The sequence below is a fragment of the Bubalus kerabau genome, chromosome 15 (genome assembly GCF_029407905.1).
Source record: "Bubalus kerabau isolate K-KA32 ecotype Philippines breed swamp buffalo chromosome 15, PCC_UOA_SB_1v2, whole genome shotgun sequence".
Lineage (NCBI taxonomy): Eukaryota > Metazoa > Chordata > Mammalia > Artiodactyla > Bovidae > Bubalus > Bubalus kerabau.
Genome location: NC_073638.1, coordinates 55623986 through 55644945, shown reverse-complemented (window position 1 = coordinate 55644945; position 20960 = coordinate 55623986). Strand labels below are relative to the sequence as shown.

Sequence of the window (20960 nt, the reverse complement as noted above, 5' to 3'; positions counted from 1 at the left end):
GGAAGTGAGAAATAGATTTAAGGGACTAGATCTTACAGAGTGCCTGATGAACTATGGACTGAGGTTCATGACATTGTACAGGAGACAGGGATCAAGACCATCCCCATAGAAAAGAAATGCAAAAAAGCAAAATGGCTGTCTGGGGAGGCCTTACAAATAGCTGTGAAAAGAAGAGAAGTGAAAAGCAAAGGAGACAAGGAACGATATAAGCATCTGAATGCAGAGTTCCAAAGAATAGCAAGAAGAGATAAGAAAGCCTTCTTCAGCGATCAATGCAAAGAAACAGAGGAAAACAACAGAATGGGAAAGACTAGAGATCTCTTCAAGAAAATTAGAGATCCCAAGGGAACATTTCATGCAAAGATGGGCTCGATAAAGGACAGAAGTGGCATGGACCTAACAGAAGCAGAAGATATTAAGAAAAGGTGGCAAGAATACACAGAAGGACTATACAAAAAGGATCTTCATGACCAAGATAATCATGATGGTGTGATCACTGACCTAGAGCCAGACATCCTGGAATGTGAAGTCAAGTGGGCCTTAGAAAGCATCACTTACGAACAAAGCTGGTGGAGGTGATGGAATTCCAGTGGAGCTATTTCAAATCCTGACAGATGATGCTGTGAAAGTGCTGCACTCAATATGCCAGCAAATTTGGAAAACTCAGCAGTGGCCACAGGACTGGAAAAGGTCAGTTTTCATTCCAATCCCAAAGAAAGGCAATGCCAAAGAATGCTCAAACTACTGCACAATTGCACTCATCTCACACTCTAGTAAAATAATGCTCAAAATTCTCCAAACCAGGCTTCAGCAATATGTGAACCATGAACTTCCAGATGTTCAAGCTGGTTTTAGAAAAGGCAGAGGAACCAGAGATCAAATTGCCAACATCTACTGGATCATGGAAAAAGCAAGAGAGTTCCAGAAAAACATCTATTTCTGCTTTATTGACTATGTCATAGCCTTTGACTGTGTGGATCACAGTAAACTGTGGAAAATTCTGAAAGAGATGGGAATACCAGACCACCTGACCTGCCTCTTGAGAAACCTATATGCAGATCAGGAAGCAACAGTTAGAACTGGACATGGAACAACAGACTGGTTCCAAATAGGAAAAGGAGTACGTCAAGGCTGTATATTGTCACCCTGCTTATTTAACTTATATGCAGAGTACATCATGAGAAATGCTGGGCTGGAAGACACACAAGCTGGAATCAAGATTGCTGGGAGAAATAACCTCAGATATGCAGATGACACCACCCTTATGGCAGAAAGTGAAGAGGAACTAAAAAGGCTCTTGATGAAAGTGAAAGTGGAGAGTGAAAAAGTTGGCTTCAAGCCCAACATTCAGAAAACTAAGATCATGGCATCTGGTCCCATCACTTCATGGGAAATAGATGGGGAAACAGTGGAAACAGTGTCAGACTTTATTTTTTTGGGCTCCAAAACCACTGCAGATGGTGATTGCAGCCATGAAATTAAAAGACGCTTACTCCTTGGAAGGAAAGTTATGACCAACCTAGATAGCATATTCAAAAGCAGAGACATTACTTTGCCAACAAAGATTTGTCTAGTCAAGGCTAAGGTTTTTCCAGTGGTCATATATGGATGTGAGAGTTGGACTGTGAAGAAGGCTGAGCGCCGAAGAATTGATGCTTTTGAACTGTGTTGTTGGAGAAGATTCTTGAGAGTTCCTTGGACTGCAAGGAGATCCAACCAGTCCACGGTCTTTTTTCTCTCTTAGCCTCCTCCTCTATATTATTGAACACCTTGAAGGCTACTTCTAGAAGGTCTCTTTGGGGGTCTCAGGGCCCTTTTCTAGTTGTTGAAGCTTGTGTCTGATGTCAGGGGCAGACTGGCTGATGAATTGAACATGAAGGTAGAGTAACCCAGCAAGGGTGGTGATATCTAGGTTGGTATACTTCTGGACTGCCTCTGTGAGGCGTGCCAAGAGTAAGGCTGGATTTTCATCTGCCCCTTGGGTGATTTTCCTGACTTTATCATAATTGACATGGATATGAGTATTTTTCTGTACTAGAATGCAGGTAATCATATGATTGAGTCTCCTGATACCTGGGTCACCAAGCTGGTAAGTCCAGTGGGGATCTAACTGAGGCACCACCTCATCAGCAACTGGGCTATCCTGGTCTTGGTTATGTAAATGATCAGCACGGGCTTTCGCTGCTTGCCAGATATGGTCTTTTTCATCTGGGGTGAGAGTGACCTTTAGGATATAATAGACGTCACTCCATGTGAGGTTATAGGCCTGGGAGAGTCTCAGGAATTCTTTTCTGTATCTGGTAGGATTTTCAGAAAATGATCCTAACTTTTCTTCTATCTTGCTCATGTCTGACAATGAAAATGGCACATGGACTCGGGTGGGGCCCTCTGGTCCTGCCACCTCTCTCAGAGGAAACACGTGTTGGGTACATGACCTGTGTGGCAGTGGGGGAGGGAAGGGGGAAGGGGGAGTCGGGGAGATGGGGTAGTGGGGTCGAGGGGGAGTCAGGAGAGGTTTTGGGGTCAGTAGGTGAGTTGGATGAGGGGGAAGGAGAGGGTTGGTGGGGTGGTGGGTAGGAAGGGGGCTCGTCCGCGGGGTCAAATTCCAGGGGCGCGGAAGGTCGAGGTCAGCTGTTAGTTGAAGAAGAGCCCTTTTGCTTGGCAGGCAAGGTGCATAGAAGGACCTCGTGGGTGGAGCAGGCCTTGCATAGGGAGGGCCTGCTCCAAAGGGCCCGAAAGGCTTGGGCATATGGGGCCTCCGACCACTTGCCATTCCGTTTAAGGAAGTCGGTGAGATTTTGAAGAATGTTAAAGTCAAATGTGCCAACTTTAGGCCAGCGGTCTTGATTGTCAAATTGGTATTGAGGCCAGATCTGTATACAGAGTTGTTTTAAGTGGTTAGCTTTGAGTTCAGTGAGTAAGAGTGATTTGAGATTTTTGAGAACACAGGCCAGAGGGGAATCTTTTGGGACAGATTGGCCAGACCCCATAACTGAAAGGCATATGGGGCCTCCGACCACTTGCCATTCCGTTTAAGGAAGTCGGTGAGATTTTGAAGAATGTTAAAGTCAAATGTGCCAACTTTAGGCCAGCGGTCTTGATTGTCAAATTGGTATTGAGGCCAGATCTGTATACAGAGTTGTTTTAAGTGGTTAGCTTTGAGTTCAGTGAGTAAGAGTGATTTGAGATTTTTGAGAACACAGGCCAGAGGGGAATCTTTTGGGACAGATTGGCCAGACCCCATAACTGAAAGGCAAGCAGAGGCTCCTATTCGTAGTCGCAGTAGGAGTTACGAGAAGGGAGCTCTGTACTAGATGGAGCGTCCCCCACCGTTGCCTACAGAGTGGCCCTAGGCTGGGGGTCCCCGGGACCTGGAGAGGACTGAGTTCTAGGCGCCTCTAGAACACCGTCCAGATCTTACCTTAATCTAGGGGCCTGCTTGAGAGGAGTGTTGCATGTAGAGTGGTCGAATGGCAAGAGTTCCCTATTCCAGAGGTCGTCAGAGAGAAAGAGAGGAAGAGGGTAGAGCCGAGGCCTGGGGGTACTCGAAGCACCAATAAAGCCTTAGCACAAGCTTGTACCGCTCACGAAGGCACTAGCGTCCCCAAGGGGAACTTACAAGCCCCAGCAGAAAGTGAACTTTCTGGGGTGTTCACGCTCCCAGACTCCTGGAAAAGGGAAAACAATGAGAGGGAGGGAGAGAGAGAGAGAGATTGAGAGAGAGAGAGAGAGAGTGAGATGAGTGCTTCGCCCTCTCCCGGGTTCTGCACCAAGAATATAAGGTATAGTTTCCCCCGAGGCAGAAAAGGAGAGAGGACCTCAACGAAAGTAGGTTACTTTTATTCAGGCAAGGAGGGGCAACAGTCAGCCTAATGGCCAGGCTGAGCCTAAGAGGGATCAGGGAGGCTTCATATTTAAAGGGAGATTTGTGGCAGCCATAAGGGAAACATTAGTCAGGCGGGATGTTTTGAGTATTCTTTAGTTGAGATGGCATTTGTAGTTGGGCAGGGGGTGATAAGTCTTCTGGGCAGGGGGTGATAAGTATCTGGCAGATGTATGGGGTTGAAGGTTTCTGGACACGAGGTAATTAGTCCCAAATAGCTACAACCGGCCTGGAGCATCAGCTCAGGGCGGGACCTAAAGTTCGTTTTTTTTTCTCTGAAGTTAGATAATTCAGCAAGAGCCTTTGAGATTGTTGTTTTCTTTTCTAGGCCCCAAAACTCCTTTAACTCTGATTATCTCCCTTAGGCAGATCATTATGTATATTACTACAGTAACAAGAAGCAGCAAGTTAAAGAAGTAGATTCATTATAAATTCAAAATTAACCCTTTCAGTTTACAGGATCATGAGAGGGAGACCACAATACTGGTGAAAGTCCTGCCAGGTTTGAAACATCTGCAGAGTTTCTAGCAAAATCTCTTCTCCCCTGGCTTGCTTGTATTTTTCACAGATATTTAAAAATAGGAGAAGAGCTCTCTCAGTTCAGTTCAGTTCAGTCCAGTCGCTCAGTCGTGTCCGACTCTTTGCGACCCCATGAATCGCAGTGCGACAGGCCTCCCTGTCCATCACCATCTCCCGGAGTTCATCCAGACTCACGTCCATCGAATCAGTGATGCCATCCAGCCATCTCATCCTCTGTCGTCCCCTTCTTCTCCTGCCCCCAATCCCTCCCAGCATCAGAGTCTTTTCCAATGAGTCAACTCTTCGCATCAGGTGGCCAAAGTACTGGAGTTTCAGCTTTAGCATCATTCCTTCCAAAGAAATCCCAGGGCAGATCTCCTTCAGAATGGACTGGTTGGATCTCCTTGCAGTCCAAGGGACTCTCAAGAGTCTTCTCCAACACCACAGTTCAAAGCCATCAATTCTTCGGCGCTCAGCCTTCTTCACAGTCCAACTCTCACATCCATACATGACCACAGGAAAAACCATAGTCTTGACTAGATGAACCTTTGTTGGCAAAGTAATGTCTCTGCTTTTGAATATGCTATCTAGGTTGGTCATAACTTTCCTTCCAAGGAGTAAGCGTCTTTTAATTTCATGGCTGCAGTCACCATCTGCAGTGATTTTGGAGCCCAAAAAAATAAAGTCTGACACTGTTTCCACTGTTTCCCCATCTATTTCCCATGAAGTGATGGGACTGGATGCCATGATCTTCGTTTTCTGAATGTTGAGCTTTAAGCCAACTTTTTCACTCTCCACTTTCACTTTCATCAAGAGCCTTTTTAGTTCCTCTTCACTTTCTGCCATAAGGGTGGTGTCATCTGCATGTCTGAGGTTATTGAGATTTCTCCCAGCAATCTTGATTCCAGCTTGTGTGTCTTCCAGCCCAGCGTTTCTCATGATGTACTCTGCATAGAAGTTAAATAAACAGGGTGACAATATACAGCCTTGACGTACTCCTTTTCCTATTTGGAACCAGTCTGTTGTTCCATGTCCAGTTCTAACTGTTGCTTCCTGACCTGCATACAAATTTCTCAAGAGGCAGATCAGGTGGTCTGGTATTCCCATCTCTTTCAGAATTTTCCACAGTTTATTGTGATCCACACAGTCAAAGGCTTTGGCATAGTCAATAAAGCAGAAATAGATGTTTTTCTGGAACTCTCTTGCTTTTTCCATGATCCAGTAGATGTTGGCAATTTGATCTTTGGTTCCTCTGCCTTTTCTAAAACCAGCTTGAACATCTGGAAGTTCATGGTTCACATATTGCTGAAGCCTGGTTTGGAGAATTTTGAGCATTATTTTACTAGTGTGTGAGATGAGTGCAATTGTGCGGTAGTTTGAGCATTCTTTGGCATTGCCTTTCTTTGGGATTGGAATGAAAACTGACCTTTTCCAGTCCTGTGGCCACTGCTGAGTTTTCCAAATTTGCTGGCATGTTGAGTGCAGCACTTTCACAGCATCATCTGTCAGGATTTGAAATAGCTCCACTGGAATTCCATCACCTCCACTAGCTTTGTTCATAGTGATGCTTTCTAAGGCCCACTTGACTTCACATTCCAGGATGCCCCAAATTCCATTCACCCAGATTCTCTGGGTCTCAGATGTAATGCAAGCTTTCAGCAATATGACCTTTGAGACTTAATCCCTTTAGTCACAAAATCTTCTTTCTAGAATTTTCTCTGGGTATTTGGGCCTGAGACAGTGCATCTATCACCAACATACAATCTTCATTGTCAATGGATTGAGATTCTCCCTGCCAAAATAGGATCTGCATTTGTCTCTGCAGTCTTCCCTTCAAACTACAATCCTTGCCAATCTCCAGTTGAATGCAGAGCCCTCTCCCCAATACCCGTGCATCAGGGTGAGCCCTTGCGGTTCTGCAGCACCAGCTTGTAGGCTCCAGGCGTGGCATTCAGTGACCCCTGGAGGCCTCCAACAACAATGGACAGCAGGTTGCTGCCTCCTTTCCTGCTCAGGATGTGAACAGTGCTCTCCTTGTCTGATGAGACCAGCCCTGGGGAGAGAGGACGGTGGTCACGTGCAGTGTGAAGGGGGCAAGCACGGTTCAGGACTATGTTGCCTGGGCTCTACCCAACTCTCCTGCAGGGAGTTCCCTGTTGGCAGGGAACTCCCTTTGCCCAATTCTCCCACCAAGCTCATCACTAAGCACAGACCTATGGGAAATGCTTCTTTGGGTCTCATCTCCTTGTCTACTACACATTCACTTGAAAGAAGTACAGAACAGTTGGCCACCTTCCTTAAAACCCTTCCTCATGCCTTCAGCCCTCATCATCCTGGGATAGAAAGAGTGGCAGGGGCATGTCACCCCCTGACATGATGTAATCCCTGTAGACAGGGGCCCAGAAACCCCAGTGCAGCAGCATCAGATGCGAGCGGATGCCTGGGAAAGCTGAGCAGAAGCCTGTGCCCTCTGTGCACAGGTTGGTAAAAGTTCCAGTGGCAAGGACCCCATGAGAGTGGAAGCCTGCGAGGTAGTTCCAGAAGGGATCCAGCTCGGCAGTCTAGACCAGCTGAAGGAACAGCAACCTGGTGAATCAGGGCTGCACCTTGTTCCACTGCTGGTCCACCTGCTGATTTTCTGTACGGACCTCTTCTGTGTCCCCTGAGCCCAAGTGCTATAAACCCCCATGTGAGTGTCCTGAGATTAGATACAGCCTATCTGAGGAGCCTAGTCCCCATCGCAGGCCGGGAGCAAAGGAGATGCTCTGGGAGACTGTAGAACAGAGGGAGAGAACAGACCCATGAATGGATGAAGCTGATACAGCCCACCAGGGAAGGAAGGCCTCCTGCCCAAGGCAGAGGTGAGACTCCTGGGAGGGTGACAGGGACCCAAGCCCCTGTCCTACATGAAACCCTGTCCCAGGCAGAGCCCATCCAGAATGAAGGAGCCACTTCAGGAGGGAGTGAGCATCTCTCCAAGGACTGTGACAGCTGGAGTTCTGTCCTGGGTGGAGGGCTGGACCCCTGAGTCGCTGTGACTCAGTGTAAGAGACCCCAGGGTGCTGAAGGTAGGGGCTGGGAGGAGGGGCATGAAATCTCTAGTGGTGCCCGAAGGTGTGGGTGGAGAAGGGCCAGGGAGCTGTCATGCCAAGTCTGTAGGACTTCCTGATACCAGGTCACAGCCTGCCCACAGCACTTCACACCTGCTCAGGCCTTGGTCTGTGTAGACACTGCTGCTCCGGGATAATGATATCTTACACAGAAAGCCGGCTCCTGGACTGATCTTCAGCATGAGGGGGAAGCAGTTGTACTTGGGGATATCCTGATTTTCCACCATTAGCTCTTAGGAAGCCCATAGGGTGCATTTGGAAAACTCCAGTGCTCAGAAGTAAGTCTCCTACTTTTGCTAGAAACTCTGCCACTAGGCAGTGGCTCATAGAGTCCCAGTGCACATGCTTGTAATGTGGAGTAGGCCCAGCAGAGCTGTCAGGACAAGGAGTGCTGCTTGCCCGCTTTCAAGCCAGCAGTCACTGTAGCTGCTGCTGACAGTGGGCCTTGAACTCAAGAAGGAGGAAATAGGTCACTGGTCACAGAGAGTGAGGATGCACATCAAAGGAATAATTGCAATGAGCCCAGCCTTTTATCTCCCCGTATGTAGAAAAACATGAAAATCATTAATTGGAAACGTCTGCTTTTTGACTGGCAATAATCTTTTGATGTTTTACTACATGTTTTTGTTTTTTTCCCCCTCAAAAACCCTAAGTCCTGACTCCTCCCATTTTACCTTATAGAACACCTTCTCAGAGATTCCTGAGAGGCTATCTCCTGCCTACAGTACTCAGCAATGTGTCAGAACAAAACCCCTGACAGCTTTTAGGTTGTGCACTTGTTTTCAGTAGACCGCAGAGACTCCCTGGCCCCCTATTCACTGCCATCCTAAGAACCCTGCAAGGCCTGTGAAGGCTCTGTAAAGGTTTGTGGATGTCTTGGAAATTCTCCTGGGAGGTGACACGAGTCCAGAATCTGCGCGCCACAGTGCCCCCTGCAGGCCTCAGTCCAGGACTGCTGCTGCTGCTAAGTCACTTAAGTTGTGTCCGACTCTGTGCGACCCCATAGACGGCAGCCCAGCAGGCTCCCCCGTCCCTGGGATTCCCCAGGCAAGAACACTGGAGTGGGACAGTCCAGGACAGGGGAGTCAACGTGCATGCCATCATTCTCTCTGCTGGCCACACAGGGGGACTGCCCACCAGTGCTCTGCCGGTGTTGATGCCACAGGACTGCAGTGAAAGTGAAAATAAAGTCGCTCAGTCCTGTGGGCGCTTTGCAACCTCATGGGCCATACAGAGCATGGAATCGTCCAGGTCAGAACATTGTAGCGGGTAGTGGCTCCCTTCTCCAGGGGATCTTCCCAACCCAGGGATCAAACCCAGGTCTCCCACATCGCAGGCAGATTCTTACCAGTTGAGCCCCCCAGGAAACCCACAATTCTGAACTCTGTGCAGGTGAAATTTCTTCAAATAAGGCTCGGTTTCCCACAATTTCAACAGTGCCTTATTTGAGAAATCCTCTCAGAAGCACAGACAGGCTCAGAATGATTTTTCTGCCAGATGTGCAATCAACAGCCCCTCCAGGTGTGAAAGGAGAGCCAGATGCTGTCCTTAGAAGTCCCCAGAATGACCTGATCTCTCATGGAATCCACACAATGCAATGATGTATGTGGCAACATTTCCAGTTTACACATGAAGAAACTGAAGCTCAGAGAGCATGTGTAACTCACCCAAGGTCATACAGCTGCTATATTGCAGACCCTGTATTAGAACCTATGATGTCCACTCCTAGAGGTGTCACTGTATACATTCTTCTCTCCTGTGCCCAGAAAGGGCCACCTGTCCCTGCCTGGCTCCTCTCTGTGTCCTAACTGCCTTCCTCTTCCTGTCCCCACTAGAAAATTTACCATCACAGCTGCTTACATCCAAGGATTTAGTCTGTCTGGGATTCAGTAATGGACAAAGGTCAGTTCATTCAAATTCAGGGGCCTGCATCCCTAAGGACTTATCCTTGGGTCCAGGGTCAAGTGTACAAAATGCACATAAGGTTCCATGAGTCAGTGATCAGAGATTAAGAGATAGGTAGAAGAGGAGGAATCGGACTGTTTAGCAGATCCCTGGGGAAACTGAGATTCAGAATGAGCAAAGTTCTGTCTAAGGACACACAGCATATCAAAGTTGGGGCAGGATACATCCTGAGAGCTCTCTGTTCTGATTCTAACCTCAGAGCTAATGCACACACTTTAAAATCAATAAAAGACCCTGCTCTATGTCCTTGATCACACTTTCTTTCCTTTTAGGGTACCAGTATCATCATCGGATGAAGTGTCAGCTAGATGCTCTCAGAAAATTTTGTTTTCATTGCAGATTCCTTCACCCCACTGTAAAACCTGTAAATTCCTTACAGATTTACACCTGGAAGATACATAACTTTGCTGCACTTCATGGCCTACTGGGTTCCTCAAATCCTGATTTTTTCATCAAGTCCTCATAGTGGCCTCACCTTACTGAAGTTGGAGAACTGTAGCCAGATAGAAGCAGACTCTTCCACTGGCCACAGAGTGGTGGAAACCTGCCTCCTGCTTCCCAGGCCAATATCCTGCTCACTGCACACAGGGTCACACTTCTCCATGGACTCCTGGGGACGATGGTCCTGACCACTCCCTAGCCAGCCCCTTACTCACTGAGATGGGGAAATAGTCCTTCGTGCACTACCATACAGCCCAGCGTTTTAGGAAAGCACTCTGCCTGCCCCGCTGCCGTGGCATGTCTCGATCCAGGTACCACCAGATCACACATACAGGATACTGATCATCCAGAATCTTGTGAACAGGAGGCCAATGAAAGCTACGTAGCAGATAATGTCTGGGAAGGGAAGCAGAAACCTTCAGTGGTAAGAGGTATGAAGGAACGAGCTATCCTCATCTACCCAGCATGAGGAGCACAGTCCAGTCCAGCCCTCACCCCTGAAGGAAGAGACCAGCTTCCCAAGGCTTCAGGAGGAGCAAATGCAGTCAACACCACCCGTGTCACATTGAGAGCCTGGATTTGAAACCAGTTGGCCTAATCAAACTGGCATTTTCCTACGGCACCAGATTGCTTACTCACTTGTGTCTTCCCCATCCACCTCCCTCTCTGTATTCACCAGCTGCTCAATAAATGCCTGATGGAGGTGTAACAGGATGAACTCTTTCTGGTATCCATTCTTTAGAACCCCAGAGAAAAGGCGTTCTTTCTACCCAGCCCATTTCCTGTCTACCCTCACCTCAACATAGATAAATCCCACCACATTCCCCCTTTAGTTAAAGTCCCCCCATGACTTCTCATAACTTTGAGGCTCAGCTCAAGCAGCTCAGCCTGAGCTCAAGCTCCCCACTGGTGGCCCAAACCCTCTCTTGTTCCAGTCTCACTCATCACATGCACCTCATGTTCCAGCTACACTAAGCTGCTCAGTTGATACAACTCCCAGGTTCTTTAGTTTTGCTGAGCTCTTTCCTTTGCTGCCAGGCCCTGTCCTGCTGAAGGAAGGAGGGAGGAAGAGAACAACTCATGCCTGGCCTGTTCATCAGGACTGCAGCAGGGCTAGAGACAGCCCCAGTGGGCAATTCCTCCAAGACTTATAATTCTGAGTCCCTTTCACAGACTAATCCCTGCTTTAACTCTGGGTCAGGTGGTCTGTGGGTCTGTCTTTAATCTCATACCAATGGAGCCTCACTGTTAGAGAATATTGTGTCCTCTCCATTCCATTCCCTCCATTCAACACCCTGTTCTTATGCTCTTAAAGAAGTTCATCCTCCACCTGTAGTCTATTTGAAAGTAGGGTAAACTGGGCCTGTCATTCATAGCCTACTTCCTGGAGAAGGGGACTTTTGACCCAGTCTGAATAGTGCATGTGTGGGTGTTAAGTTGCTTCAGTTGTGTCTGACTCTTTGCAACCGTTTGGGCTATAGCCAGCCAGGCTCCTCTGTCCATGGGATTCTCCAGGCAAGAATACTGGAGTGAGTTGCCATGCCCTCCTCCAGGGGATCTTCCCAACCCAGGGATCGAACCCACATCTCCTGTGGCTCCTGCATTACAGGCTGATTCTTTTGATGTTTAACTACATGTTTTTGTTTTTTTCCCCCTCAAAAACCTGTAAATCCTGACTCCTCCCATTTACCTTCTAGAACACTTCCTCAGAGATTCCTGAGAGGCTATCTCCTGCCTACAGTACTCAGTACTCAGTAGCTGAGCTACTGGGGAACCCCCGTCTGAATAGTAAAATGCATAAGCCAAAGTAGATTAGGGTTCACAAAGGCTGTTTCTGCAGAGCACATACAACATGCCAGGTGCTGGTGGTACAGCCGTGAACAACAGACAGGAAGCCCTGCCCTCGTGGTGTTGAATTCAGTGTTGTGCTTGGAGCACTTTGTTTTGTCATTTCAATTTTTATGATGGTAAAATATCTTTAACAAAATACTTGTTATTGAAATGAATCTTTGGTATTTTATTATTGTTTTAAAGTTTTATTAGATTATAATTCATTTACAATGTTGTATTAGTGTCAGGTGTATAGAGAGGTAAATCTGTTATACACATACATATGTCCACTCTTTTTTTTTCTTTTTTAATTTTTTTCCTATATAGACCATTACAGAGCACTGAGTAGAGAGCCCTGTGCTATACAGTAGGTTCTTATTGTCATCTATTGTATATACAGTTGTGTTATTTGCCAGTCTAAATCTCTCAATTTATCCTTCTCCCTTAGCCCCTGGTGGACTTCCCTGGTGGCTCAGATGGTAAAGCATCTGCCTACAGTGAGGGAGACCTGGGTTCAATCCCTGGGTCAGGAAGATCCTCTGGAGAAGGAAATGGCAACCCACTTCAGTATTCTTGCCTGGAAAATCCCATGGGCAGAGGAGCATAGTTACTTCACATTCCAGGATGTCTGGCTCTAGGTGAGTGATCACACCATCGTGATTATCTTGGTCATGAAGATCCTTTTTGTATAGTCCTTCTGTGTATTCTTGCCACCTTTTCTTAATATCTTCTGCTTCTGTTAGGTCCATGCCACTTCTGTCCTTTATCGAGCCCATCTTTGCATGAAATGGTCCCTTGGTATCTCTAATTTTCTTGAAGAGATCTCTAGTCTTCCCCATTCTGTTGTTTTCCTCTATTTCTTTGCATTGATCGCTGAGGAAGGCTTTCTCATCTCTTCTTGCTATTCTTTGGAACTCTGCATTCAGATGCTTATATCGTTCCTTTTCTCCTTTGCTTTTTGCTTCTCTTCTTTTCACAGCTATTTGTAAGGCCTCCCCAGACAGCCATTTTGCTCTTTTGAATTTCTTTTCTATGAGGATGGTCTTGATCCCTGTCTCCTGTACAATGTCACAAACCTCATTCCATAGTTCATCAGGCACTCTACCTATCAGATCTAGTCCCTTAAATCTATTTCTCACTTCCACTGTATAAACATAAGGGATTTGATTTAGCTCATACCTGAATGGTCTAGTGATTTTCCCTACTTTCTTCAATTTAAGTCTGAATTTGGCAATAAAGAGTTCATGATCTGAGCCACAGTCAGCTCCTGGTCTTGTTTTTGTTGACTGTATAGGGCTTCTCCATCATTGGCTGCAAAGAATATAATCAATCTGATTTTGGTGTTGACCATATGGTGATGTCCATGTGTAGAGTCTTCTCTTGTGTTGTTGGAAGAGGGTGTTTGCTATGACCAGTGCATTTTCTTGGCAAAACTATATTAGCCTTTGCCCTGCTTCATTCTGTATTCCAAGGCCAAATTTGCCTGTTACTCCAGGTGTTTCTTGACTTCCTACTTTTGCATTCCAGTCCCCTATCATGAAAAGGACATCTTTTTGGGGTGTTAGTTCTAAAAGGTCTTGTAGGTCTTCATAGAACCATTCAACTTCAGCTTTTTCAGCTTTACTGGTTGGGGCATAGACTTGGATTACTGTGATATTGAATGGTGCCTTGGAAACGAACAGAGATCATTCTGTCGTTTTTGAGATTGCATCCAAGTACTGTATACCCAAATCTAATTTGCTAACAGCTGCTCCCTGTCATCTGTCTCCCCCAACACCCCAACACAGAAGATCCCTAAATTACAGCTTGTCTCCCACAGATTGGACTTTGTCACTCCTCTGTGCCTGAAGCCCTCCTGGGGATCCTCTTTTCCTTGAGATAAGGGACAAGGTACAAGCTACTGTTCCTGGCATCAGAGGGTCTGGATGCCTTTCCTCAGCTGCCCTTCTTTGAGTTCCAGGCCCAAGGTTTCTTGACTCTCTGTCCTCCTCTAGACACTCCCAGGTCCCAGGCTGGGCTGAGGTGGTAATGGACAGTCAGACATCTCCTGTTGGCAAAGTTCCCCCAAGGCCATATGTGCAAGATGTCCCTCATCCCAGGTGATCCCCAGGCACTGAGCTCAGCATCCACTGACCTGTATCTTTCCCCCATCAATGCACCATGTGCACCCAAATTGGCAGGTGCCCATGGCCTCCCAAATCCATCTCAGCTTTCCTTACGCAGGGCCAAGTAAGAGAAGATCAACTGCAGGACCGCGAAGGTCTACAGCCTGCATTCCAGTGGCACAAACAAAGGTGCAAACTCCACCATGCTGATTCCTCTGCTTCCTCTGGAGGCTTCTCTGAGCTCTTCTGTGGTCTGAGACACTTGCTGCCAGAAGTTGCTAAGCATTTGTGTGAGGTGGGGTGTTTTTGTGGTGTGTCCAGCCAGCCCTAGAATCTCATTGCACCTACCCTGGCAGAGACCAGTATCCTAGGTGAAAACTTTTAACTCACCTGGCCTGGATAAACTTATTACAGAGATAGAGAAGTGCAATGGACTCTTCAGGCAATACTTTATCTACCAGATCACCTTTGTTCAAATCTCGGCAAGGGAAGCAGCAAGTGTAGGGCAATCTTGCCCTCTTCCCAGCTACTCAACTACTTGGCTAAGTTATTGTCTCCTTTCACCTGCCATGTTCATGGTTCCCCTTTACAAATAATCAGTACCAGCTCCCATATAAATATCTCTGGGCCCCACCATCTCCTCCATCTCCTGCCCTTTTCCTCAGTTTGCCTGGACAGCACAACTTAGGGAGGGCTGTCTGATTTCCACACCCTCTCCTGCCATTCTGTCCTCCCTCCTCTCGACTTCAGATGCCACTGTTCCATGGAACTGCCCTTGACAACTTCACCAGTGGTTTCCAAACTGCTAAATCCAATGGTCAGTTCTCAGCTCTGGTCTTGAACTTTCAGCAGCCTCAGTCACAGCTCTTCCCTCCCTCTTCTTGAAGTCACTTGGTCTGTGGACACCATACTCTCCTGGTTTCCCTCCTGCCCCTCTGGCTGCCCCTGGGTCTCCATGGTGGCTCTTACCCTTCACCAGACTAAGTGTTTCAGGGCCCCTCTGTCCCCTCAGTCCTTGGAACTCTCTCTTCTCTCTACCCTCTCTCCCGTAGAGACCTCATCCAGGCTCATGGCCTTGCAGTCTGTCTACAGGAAGAAAAATTCCAAACTGCATCTCCAGCCCTGACCTTCCTCTCTGCCCCATACTTAACTATGTAGGTGGGTAGTTGACAACCTCCTTCACAGCCTGGTTGGCACGTCCATCACAACCCATCTAAAACTGAACTTGACTTCCCCTCACCTGTCCATACTACAGTCTCCACATAGCCACAGAGCTTTCCAAAGTGGTCACACAGGGAATATCCTGGTCTTCCAGTGCCTAGGACTCTGCCTTTCATGGCTGACTGCCTAGGTGCCTTGAAATTTCATTGTGGTTACAGTGCTTTCCTAATGGATCTGAGTATTCTTGAAAATGTTTACAAGTCAGTTGAATATCATTTTATCACAAGTTCATGCTCTATTCTTTTGTTGATTTAAATATCTCTTGCGATGGAAAGCTGCTTTCCACCACCACAGCCAGCCACTTTGATGGACTCTGATGACAACATTCTTTCTGGTCCCTGTCCCTGTGCCCTTATTCCTCCCACAGACTCATAAGCTGGAGGGACTGCTGGGTCAAGGGGTAGGTATGTGATTGCACAAGCTAAAGAGCAGTAGTGCCAGGCTTTTGCACAAACCTGTAGTATCTATGTAGACTCTACATGGAATATGTGCAGTGTCCACAGATACATATCTTCTCTGGCTCTCTGTGTAGCCAGACATCTTATTTGCTGGTGTGTAGAATGATATCTGGGAGAAGGCAATGGCACCCCACTCCAGTACTCTTGCCTGGAAAATCCCATGGATGGAGGAGCCTGGTAGGCTGCAGTCCATGGGGTCGCTAAGAGTCAAACACGACTGAGCGACTTCACTTTCACTTTTCATTTTCATGCATTGGAGAAGGAAATGGCAACCCATTCCAGTGTTCTTGCCTGGAGAATCCCAGGGAAGGGGGAGCCTGGTGAGCTGCCGTCTATGGGGTCGCACAGAGTCGGACATGACTGAAGCGACTTAGCAGCAGCAGCAGAATGATATCTAGAAAGTGAAAGTTGCTCAGTCCTGTCTGACTCTTTGCAACCGTATGGACTGTATAGTTCATAGAATTCTCCAGGCCAGAACACTGGAGTGGGTAGCCTTTCCCTTTGCCATGGGAACTTCCCAACCCAGGGATCGAACCCTGGTCTCCCGCATTGCGGGCAGATTCTTTACCAGTTGAGCCACCAAGGAAGCCCAAATGGGAAGCCCAATCGATGTAGTAGGTGTTCAAGAAAATTGCTTCCTGTGGCGTTCAGCATGTCAGAGCAAGGTTTGACCGATCTCACCTGTGCTCCATTCTCCACTAAGAACCTGTACCAGGCAATGGAGTTGCAGCCACTGAAGTGAAAATTGGACTTAAAGAAGAACTCTCCTTAGGCTTATGCCTTATCCGCGACGGACAGCGCTGCAGAAGCAAGTCGGCTATGACGGACCTCGCAGAAGCATGGCCGAGAGGAGCTACCCGAAGGCCGAGGCCAGGGGCAGCGGCCGGGAGGAGCAACCCCACATCCAAGGAGCGCTGGCTGCGCGGGCGCAGGAGGGCTGAGAGGAGCCACTTCACGTTCGAGGTCAGGAGGGGCAGTGGTGAGGAAATACCCCTCGTCCAAGGTAAGGAGCAGTGGCTGCGCTTTGCTGGAGTAGCCGTGAAGAGATAACCCACCGTCAAGGTAAGAGAAACCCAAGTAAGATGGTAGGTATTGCAAGAGGGTATCAGAGAGCAGACACACTGAAACCATAATCACAGAAAACTAGTCAATCTAATCACATGGACCACAGCCTTGTCTAATTCAATGAAACTAAGCCCTGCCTGTGAGGCCACCCAAGATGGGTGGGTCATGGTGGAGAGGTCTGACAGAATGTGGTCCACCGGAGAAGGGAATGGCAAACCACTTCAGCATTCTTGCCTTGAGAACCCCATGAACAGTATGAAAAGGCAAAATGATAGGATACTGAAAGAGGAACTCCCCAGGTCGGGAGGTGCCCAATATGCTGCTGGAGATCAGTGGAGAAATAACTCCAGAAAGAATGAAGGGATGGAGCCAAAGCAAAAACAATACCCAGTTGTGGATGTGACTGGTGATAGAAGCAAGGTCCGATGCAGTAAAGAGCAATATTGCATAGGAACCTGGAATGTCAGCTCCATGAATCAAGGCAAATTGGAAGGAATGATGCTAAAGCTGAAACTCCAGTACTTTGGCCAGCTCATGTGAAGAGTTGACTCATTGGAAAAGACTCTGATGTTGGTAGGGATTGGGGGCAGGAGGAGAAGGGGACGACAGAGGATGAGATGGCTGGATAGCATCACCGACTCGATGGATGTGAGTCTGAGTGAACTCCAGAGTTGATGATGGACAGGGAGGCCTGGCGTGCTGCGATTCATGGGGTCGCAAAGAGTGGGACACAACTGAGCGACTGAACTGAACTGAACTGAACTGAGAATGATATCAGGTTAAGGTATGGATTTCTATTTCCTCATCACAAATGGTGACCATGCAAATGATCATACAAATGGTGAACATTCATTGCATTTCCTCCTATTGGAAAATTTATGAGTAAGGAAGAGAGTGGAATTGTGCAGAGGGCAAACGTAAACCAAAGTGGCCCATCAGAATGGCCCTGATTTGGGCTAAAGTGACCGAGGCTGACATCCCGCCTGGATCTGTCTTAGAATCAGTTGACCCTGTGCAGGCAGCTCTGCAGCTGGGACCATCCCTCTTTCTTGAAGGTGCATCTGAGAGGCATTTTCCAGGGTCCTCCCTCAAGGCAGATTGGAAGAGCCCTGATGAGAGATGAGGCCAGTCCTGCATCGGTCGCTTTCCAGCTATGTGACTTCAGACACATGTGTGTGACTTCAGACACTTCCCTTCCCAGAGCTCTTCATCCTACCAGGTATCAGGGGCTAAGATGATGGCCCCGACTGACCAGTGTACAGTGCCCACAGTCCACCAGGGGTTCTGTGGCCTTCACCTCACAACCCCCTTTACAGGCCAACAACCAGGCAGCACCATACTTCCTGGGGCAGTGCGGCTCCTGTGTGGTCTGAGGACCTGCCTTGCCCACAAGCTGCCTGTTACTGGTTCCTGACAAGGTAAGTACAGAGATGAAGAGTAACTGCTTAGAAACCATAGAGAAATGTGGCACAGTAGTTCTATGTGTATTGAAACTAATAATTTAAAACTGGATTTAAACGGCTTGCCTTTGTTTTCATTTCTCGGGTAAATTATATTGTATTTTCAAGTGGATGGGCTTCCCTAGTGGCTCTGTGGTAAAGAATCCACCTGCCAATACAGGAGTCACAGGATCGATGCTAGGTCGGGAAGATCCCCTAGATAAGGATATGGCAACCGAGTTCAGTACTTTTGCCTGGGAAATCCCATAGACGGATGAGGATGATGGGCTACAATTCATGGGATCACAAAGAGTTAGACACAATTTGGCACCAAAACAACAACAAAAACAAAAATTAAAAATAGTTTAGTCCATGGTAGATTAGAAAAAAGAAATAGTACAAAAATCTGGACCTTTAACATAAAATATTGAGGTAATATTTCCCACTGCTGCTGCTGCTAAGTCGCTTCAGTTATGTCCTACTCTGTGCGACCCCAGAGACGGCAGCCCACCAGACTTCCCTGCCCCTGGGATTCTTCAGGCAAGAACACTGGAGTGGGTTGCCATTTCCTTCTCCAATATTTCCCATTAATCTAGGGTAATTCTAACAAGAATTTCTAACATTTTTAATACCTTTTGAGGGAGATGGCCCTTTTAATTCTTCATCATAGAGTACATCATGAGAAACACTGGGCTGGAGGAAGCACAAGCTGAAATTAAGATTGCTGGGAGAAATATCAATAACCTCAGATATGCAGATGACACCACCCTTATGGCAGAAAGTGAAGAGGAACTAAAAAGCCTCTTGATGAAAGTGAAAGAGGAGAGTGAAAAAGTTGGCTTAAAGCTCAACATTCAGAAAATGAAGATCATGTCATCTGGTCCCATCACTTCATGGCAAATAGATGGGGAAACAATGGAAACAGTGGCTGACTTTATTTTTCTGGGCTCCAAAATCACTGCAGATGGTGATTGCAGCCATGAAATTAAAAGACGCTTACTCCTTGGAAGGAAAGTTATGATCAACCTCAACAGCCTATTAAAAAGCAGAGACATTACTTGGTCAACAAAGGTCCGTCTAATCAAGGCTATGGATTTTCCAGTGGTCATATATGGATGTGAGAGTTGGACATAAAGAAAGCTGAGCACAGAAGAATTGATGCTTTTGAACTGTGGTGTTGGAGAAGACTCTTGAGCGTCCCTTGGACTGCAAGGAGATTCAACCAGTCCATCCTAAAGGAGATCAGTCCTGGATGTTCATTGGAAGGACTGATGTTGAAGCTGAAACCCCAATACTTTGGCCACCTTGTGCAAAGAGCTGACTCATTTGAAAAGACCCTGATGCTGGGAAAGATTGAGGGCAGGAGGAGAAGGGGACGACAGAGGATGAGATGGTTGGATGGCATCACTGACTTGATGGACATGGGTTTGGGTGGACTCCGGGAGTTGGTGATGGACAGGGAGCCCTGGCGTGCTGCGTTTCATGGGGTCACAGAGTTGGACACGACTGAGCTACTGAACTGAACTGAACTGAACATTGATATTTAATGATAAGACCAGGGTTTGATGCTGTTCTTGTTCAATTCAGGGCCCCTCATAAAATAGCTGAGAGAAGGAAACTTCTTGCCCATCTGTTTCTATTCATTCTCTCACTAAGGATGTAACTTGACAGACATGGCACCAGTTCAACTTGTAGAAGAAGGAAACTCTCAGGTCAGCTCTCTGGTAGAGTGTGAGAGAGAGATATGGAATCTAACAAAACTCCATATGTAGTTGGTGCTTGACACAGACCGTCTCAGATCTTTTAAAGCCATTTCCAAGCATTTATAAACAGAAAGGATGAGGAAGAGCTGGCATTGATTGGACCCTCAGTTATGGATGAATCATTTATAGGTGAAGATGAGAGGGGATAAATGTTGTGAGGGGACATGCAGCCAGCAGACAGTGTCATGTAGGTGGAAGTGTGTATCCAGCTGATGCCACTGGTATTTTCAATGTACAGTTTTTCCAAGATTGGGAAGACAGTAGGCAAGATGAGAGCAGAACACCTGGGCAGACAGGTTTCATATTGGAACCAGGGTTCTAGAAAGGTCTTTAACCTCTGATACGAACCTCATCTGTAAGAGAAGGTCACTGTTAGTCACACTGAGATACTCAGTGTAGCATCCACCCAGAGCCCAGCACACAGCAAGTTGCAGAGGCAGCTGACTCTGCCCTGCTGTGGGGTCACTAAGACAGAGGATCAGTCCAGCCTGAGGTATCCACTGCCCTTCTATCTGGTCCATGAGTGCTCCAGCTCAAGCACCTCCAAGGCCTCCTGGGGATGAATTTCTAACCCTTGGACAGGACAGTAGTCCCCTAGACAGCAAGCAGTAATTCTCAGGGACCCTGTCTGCACTGCCCAATCCCATCTCCATAGAAGTTTGCTGCACAAAGGCCTAGACCTTAGCCTTGTGTTCCCTAAACTTCACCTTGACCCTGACTCTTAGACGAAGTCTAACCCACATGTGCTCTGACCGCTCCCTCCTCTCTGCCTTTGCTCTCTCACAACTCCCACACTCCCACCTCCCCCATCTTCTGACCCTAGCAAAGTCCATTCCACATGAGAGGGTGAGACTTGGCCAGCCCACGTGGTAGCTGACAGATCTGTGCTGACTGACCCCTTGTCAACTATCACTTCATTACCATCCAGTACTGTCACCAGGTTAGGCCCCAGCAGGTAGCAGGTGCTGTGTAGTGTTGGACCCTTGCTGTGCAGCTCCTGGCTCTCTGTATTCATGGGGATGCTGACTGTTTAACAAACACTCCAGTATCAGTGCTTAACACATTAAACCATATTTTTGTTCACATAAACTCCAGCACCTCCCTCCATCCTCCCTAATGCCAGCCCTGCCTTTTGGAGGAGCCCCTCCTCTGGGGAGGTGC

General features: G+C 47.4%; 1 pseudogene; it reads right to left on the bottom strand.

Annotated features, from left to right (window-relative positions):
• Positions 1 to 6235: 6235 nt before the first annotated feature.
• On the bottom strand, positions 6236 to 14058 carry LOC129627859 (2-acylglycerol O-acyltransferase 2-like; annotated as a pseudogene).
• Between the last annotated feature and the right edge of the window lie 6902 nt (positions 14059 to 20960).